At 35.5% G+C, this 6,259-nt stretch overlaps 1 pseudogene; it reads left to right on the forward strand.

Annotated features, from left to right (window-relative positions):
• The first annotated feature begins 222 nt into the window (after positions 1-222).
• LOC107724055 (taste receptor type 1 member 1-like) lies at positions 223-6,018 on the forward strand (annotated as a pseudogene).
• The last annotated feature ends 241 nt before the right edge of the window (positions 6,019-6,259 follow it).

Below are 6,259 nucleotides of genomic sequence, written 5' to 3' on the forward strand. Positions count from 1 at the left end.
TGAATCAGGAACCAGGAATTGATCCTGTTCGTGATGCCAATATGTGGCGGAGGGGAATATGCCACCGCCTTGTGGGGGAGATATAGCACTTAATCTAAGGAAGACTGAGTGAGAAACAGCTCAACCTAACCTAACCCCCACCCCCCACCCAATGCTTTTAGTCTTTGTACAAGGGTCTCTTGTATGTGGTGCCTGTCGTGTTGCAATGTGGAAATGCTCAAGATGTGGCGAGGTGGGCTTCAGGATTTATTTAGTACACGGCAGCCACCTGAAGTGCGTGTGTGCGCAGCCACCTGAAGTGCATGTGTGCAGGAAACTCAGGAAATAAATGTAACTGACTGCAAAACCCGCCCTCCCCAGATCTAACAGAACAGGTAAGACGCCCCCACTCCTTAGTATAAGTGACTCAAAAATTTGTGTAACAGGTTCAACTTAAATAAATTTACATTTATTTAAGCTAACGGAATTGTGATTCCTTAGTTTTTTTATAGGAGGAGTGAATCAAATTTGAACGCAATCAACAGAGAAAGAAATAAAAATGTAGAAAACAATAAAGACAGTAAATTAACAACTCTGTAACCGTCTCAGTTGAGTCTTGTACAACAAATGACAATCAGTGTCCCTTTTGTTTTACCCACAGGTGAAAGTGTTTCACATGAACAATCTGTTCACTCAGATTCTTCAACAAAAATTCACGTCAGAGTTCAATTCAGTTTGTTTTTAAAAACAACAACAAAAAAATCAAAAGTTCTTTTTGATTCAGTTCAAGAATTCAAGCATCAATGGAGAGCATGTTATTTATGCTCAAAACAATGATGTGTAACACCACAGTATTCATCTCGACAGGTGCTGCATAAAATCTCATGTATTATATTTTTCAGTCAGGACCACTTTCGTCAAATGTATATTTATTGTAATAATAATGCATATACAGTTAGTGGGACATAGAGGGAAAGCAGCAAGTCAAACCCCCCTGGGGTAACAGAACAGATCCAGTAATCATGCATACTGTACATATTACAATCCACAATTTAGCATGAGTTTGTTGTAAACAGGTTAAAATACAATGTAATTTATTGTAAAACTGAAATCGATCTCAAACAGATATCAGATTTTAATACAGATTCCAGCTAGGTGGAGTTAGGGATGGAGGGGGAGTTAGATGTGGTGTGCAGCCAGAAAAGAGGCTGAATGAATGGGAATTTAAATAGACCACTGTGATAGGTATCAAAACTGGATTGGTACTTGTCAGGAGCAGCTGATGCAGGCTTGATTGACATGGCCTGCCTGAACTAACGCAATGCTTGATACACATCACAGAGTCTTTTATTATAATTAACATATTAATTATATATATATATAATAAAATTTATCAAATAGTAAGCTTATTTGGCGTGCTGTCTTTAAGGAGGGCTCCGATCTCGGAATATAACCCGAACACAGAGAAATACGCCCCCTCCCCCTCCCCCTCCCTAGAATAGGATGAGAATAGTTTAAAAGTGAGGCATTGGGGTGGAGGAGGGATGCCGGAAAACTGTCGTGGGACAGAGGTGAGTTGGCTGTGAATATATATACATATCATGCTAATTAAGGTGATCGACAAATGAGCTCCACCTGTGCTGAATTGACTGATTTTCTGATCGTGCTCCTCCCGAACTTTGGAAATAAAACATAATTTATATATATATATTTTTTTCACCATCTCTAAACTGGAAAACCTTTGTGATTATAATCCAACTGGAAAACCTTGCTGAGAGTTCAGAAGGTTACAGCTTGTTTCACAAGAGTTTGATTTGTAGATTAAAAAATTTGTAGAATTTGCTATGTATGAGGAGACCTTCGTGGTGTAATGCTCTATTTAATAACTGATTAACATATACTTCGTGAGTTAGACATGGAAATAATGGCTAGCCACTATACATTTCTGCTTCATGACCAGCAGTCCATCTTTAACCATGCTTCTCAGTAGCATTTACGTTTTCCTTTTGTACTTTACTAATTGTTTCTTGTTCAACATCTGAATTCAGATTGGAGGGAGATTACATTACTTATTGGGTGGCCTTTTTGCTTTACATGAAATTGACCATGTGACACCTGTTTTCACCCTGGAGACCACTGAATGTTTCTGGTAAGCAAGGATCTTTTACCAGTCTAGGGTTATCAGTAATTTAAATCAAAGAAGCATTTCCTCAAAGTCACATTTCAATTACATGCTATTAACTTCCTCACTTGTGTTTTTAAGGCACAGTACCGCAAAATCTGGCTATAAAATGTTGCAAGTAATGAAGTTTGCTGTTGAGGAGATTAATAATTCCACAACTCTTTTGCCCAATGTTTCTCTGGGCTATGAAATTTTTGACCATTGTTCTAACACAAGGAATTTCCATTCAGCCTTAAGTTTTATCTCAAAGAATGGCTCAATAAGACCTAAAGAAAAACTCAACAACTATCAGCCTAAAGTGATTGCTTTAACAGGACCATATGGAAGCACAAGAACTATAACTGTTGCACCACTGATCACAATGGACCTTATACCAATGGTAAATTATGTTACTTTTTACACAGTTTACATAACAAAATGTTTACACACTTTATTCCTATATTTTGTTAAGGACTACCAAGTTATAATGCTAATGAGTTGGAGTGTTTTCTTCTCTTTCATAGGTGAATTATGGAGCTACTAGCTATGCATTAAGCAATAAACTTCAGTTTCCTTCTTTTGTGAGAACAAATCCTAGCAACAAAGACCTGATAGAGATGATTATTCACATCATACGGTGGTTTGGATGGAACTGGGTTGCCTTTCTTGGTAGCCAAGATGATTACAGTTCAGATGGACTAAAGCTGTTTAATAAGTATATAAACAATACTGGCATTTGTTTGGCCTATCAAGAGGGTCTAAGTCTAAACGCAAACTACAGTCTAACGCTTAAAAAGATTGATAAGCTCAACATCAATGTCATTGTAATTTTTGCTTTGACACAATATGCAAGCAAAATTATCAAAGCAGCCATAGCTAACAACATTCAAGACAAAGTATGGATTGCAAGTCATTCATGGGCTATGAATCAGCAGCTTGCAAGAGAGCCAGGAATCAGGAAAATTGGCACAGTTATTGGCATTGCAGAGAGACTGTTGTCATTTCCTGGATTTAATGAATTTGTCTACAATAAAGCCAGAGGAACAACTGATGTTGGCTGTAATGATAGAGCTGAGAGTGAAGTCCAGAGTAAGAATGAGACATGTAATCAAGATTGTGATTACTGCTCATTGATGACTGCAGAGGACATTATAAACGAGAGTCCCACACACTCCTTTGCCATCTATTCTGCCATATATACCATAGCTCATGCATTACATAAGGTTCTGCAGTGTGACACGAATAAATGCCACAGAAACATAACAGTTAAGCCATACATGGTAAGTGAATTCATTTGAATCCATGACAAGTTTAATTATTTTAATTACATTATTGAAGTAACAATGTTTTAATTAAATGAATAATGTTTGTTTTATGAAATTGCATATTAAACATTGTGTTATTGGTAATATTTTTTTATTTTATTTTTACAACAATTTCATGAATAAAACAATTTTTATTGATGTTATTGTACAATTATTATAAATTATTTGTCCCTTTTTATTTGAACACAAAATAGCTTCTGGAAGAAATAAAGAAGTTGAATTTTTCACTCAATGGCCGTCAAGTGAAATACGATGATAATTATGATCCAACCATCCATTATGCAGTTGTGCTCCGGCGCACTGATGTGAAACCTCCACAGTTTAAGGTGGTGGGCACGTATGAGAAACTTCCAGAAATTACTTTTACGATCGACAACACTCGCATGCCCTGGCATGACAATGGTTCTGTAAGTAAATTTTTGTTGAACCTTCATCTAAACATTTAGCTTTACAATTGTATACATTTCTCCAAACGAAGGTCAATTAAATTTTGGTAAAAATTTATTTTAGGGTCTCTTAACTACTTGCTTATTAGCATGCATATTACTAGAATATTAGCCATTTATTAGTAGTAATTAAGCACATATTAATGCCTTATTCTACATGACCTTATTCTACATCCCTAATCCTACCCAATACCTAAACTTAACAACTATCTTACTAACTATTAATAAGCAGCAAATTAGGAATTTATTGAGGGAAATGTCGTACTTAATAGTGAATAAGTGTTCCCTATTCTAAAGTGTTACCAAAATAACCATTTTATTTTAGAGTACAACTGTAAAATTCCACTACTAATATTTAAGGTTTAATTTCTTTGTTTACAGATGTTAAAATATGACACGTCCGTAATCTGCGCTGCGAGTGTTGTTAAACTCATCGCGGGGTTCAGCGCAGAAAATGCATTCATGGTCTTTCAGTGTGTAGGGGAGAGCGGAGCACAACCCAACACTTCTTTAGCAAAGCAAAGCAGAACTATCTAAAACAGTTTTGAGATTAAAATAATAAACACTAAAAACCGAGATGACAAATTTACTTCAGTCAGAAATTTACTTTTGCAATGATAAATTAAACCATTTTTTTTTCCATACAATGGAGGTCAATTGAAAGGACTATCCCTTTAAGATTCTTCAATCCATTCCATTCTCATCAATTAATTTTTATTATGGCTTTTAGCAAAATACAATTACTAAACATTTAAATATATTATTGTACTGTTTTTCAGGGGACCCCTATACCTGTTTTCTATGTGCAGAGAGTGAATGGTCTGATGAGGGCAGCACGACATGTAATACACGTTCTGTTGTCTATCCTCAGTTCACAGAAATCCCTTCCATTATTGTCATGATCTTTACTGTATTCCTGATTATTCTCCTTATTGCTGTTTTTTGCCTTTTTGCTTACAATTATGATACACCAGTGGTAAAGTCTGCTGGTGGCAACATGTGTTTCCTCATGTTGACCAGTTTGATTCTGTCTAGCATAAGTGTGTTCTTTTTCTTTGGAAAACCCACATCTGTATTTTGTCTCCTGAGAAATGCTATATTTGCTTTTTTCTTCACTGTCTGTATTTCCTGTTTGACTGTCCGTTCCTTTCAAATTATTTGTGTTTTTAAAATGGCTGCTCAGTTCCCTAAAGTGCACAGCCTTTGGGTAAAACACAATGGCCAGTGGCTCTTCATTGCATTTTCTTCTTTCATTCATTTAATTTCTTGTGTGATATGGATGACTGTCTCTCCTGACAAACCCATTGCTGACTCGTGGACTTTTAAAGACCAAATTATGCTAATTTGTGAAATGGGGAACACTATAACATTAACCATAGTCATGTTCATAAGTTGGTTTCTTGGTTTCCTGTGTCTCCTGTTTTCTTATATGGGAAGAGTGTGTTTCCTCATGTTGACCAGTTTGATTCTGTCTAGCATAAGTGTGTTCTTTTTCTTTGGAAAACCCACATCTGTATTTTGTCTCCTGAGAAATGCTATATTTGCTTTTTTCTTCACTGTCTGTATTTCCTGTTTGACTGTCCGTTCCTTTCAAATTATTTGTGTTTTTGTGTGGCCAGTGGCTCTTCATTGCATTTTCTTCTTTAATTCATTTGTTTCTTGTGTGGTATGGATGACTGTCGATCCTGTCAAGCTCATTGCTGACACATTGACTTCTAAAGACCAACTTCTACTCATCTGTGAAAGGGGGAACCCTATAACCTTAACCATAGTCGTGTTTATAAGTTGGTTTCTTGGTTTCCTGTGTCTCCTTTTTTCTTATATGGGAAGAGATCTGCCAAAAAATTACAATGAGGCTAAGTCAATAACTTTTAGTCTAATTTTGTACTATCTGACCTGGATTGCATATTTCACTGCATACCTCACTATCAAAAGCAAATACCTGATAACTTTAAATGCAATGGCCCAGATATCCAGTATAAATGGAATTATCTTCAGTTATTTCATACCAAAATCTTACATCATAATATTCCAACCACAGAAAAATACTTCCACATACTTTCAAACATCTATTCAGAATTACACCCAAACCATTAGTAGGTCTTAGACATTAGTCTTTGTGTATAGATAATTACATCTTAAACTCTGTGTTAGTGGTTTAGATTATTTGCTATTATGTTACCACAATTTTAAAGAAGCTAATAGGCAAAGTAGAGAATGAAGATCTATTCTGGGGTTCAATCTGCATTAAGAAACTGATTTTTTGAGAATAAAAGAGTGATTTAAATATATATAAAGGTTTAAATATTTACATGCTAATATTTACATTTAAATGTGATATAAACATG

The sequence above is a fragment of the Sinocyclocheilus rhinocerous genome, unplaced genomic scaffold (genome assembly GCF_001515625.1).
Source record: "Sinocyclocheilus rhinocerous isolate Xijiao unplaced genomic scaffold, SAMN03320098_v1.1 scaffold1959, whole genome shotgun sequence".
Lineage (NCBI taxonomy): Eukaryota > Metazoa > Chordata > Actinopteri > Cypriniformes > Cyprinidae > Sinocyclocheilus > Sinocyclocheilus rhinocerous.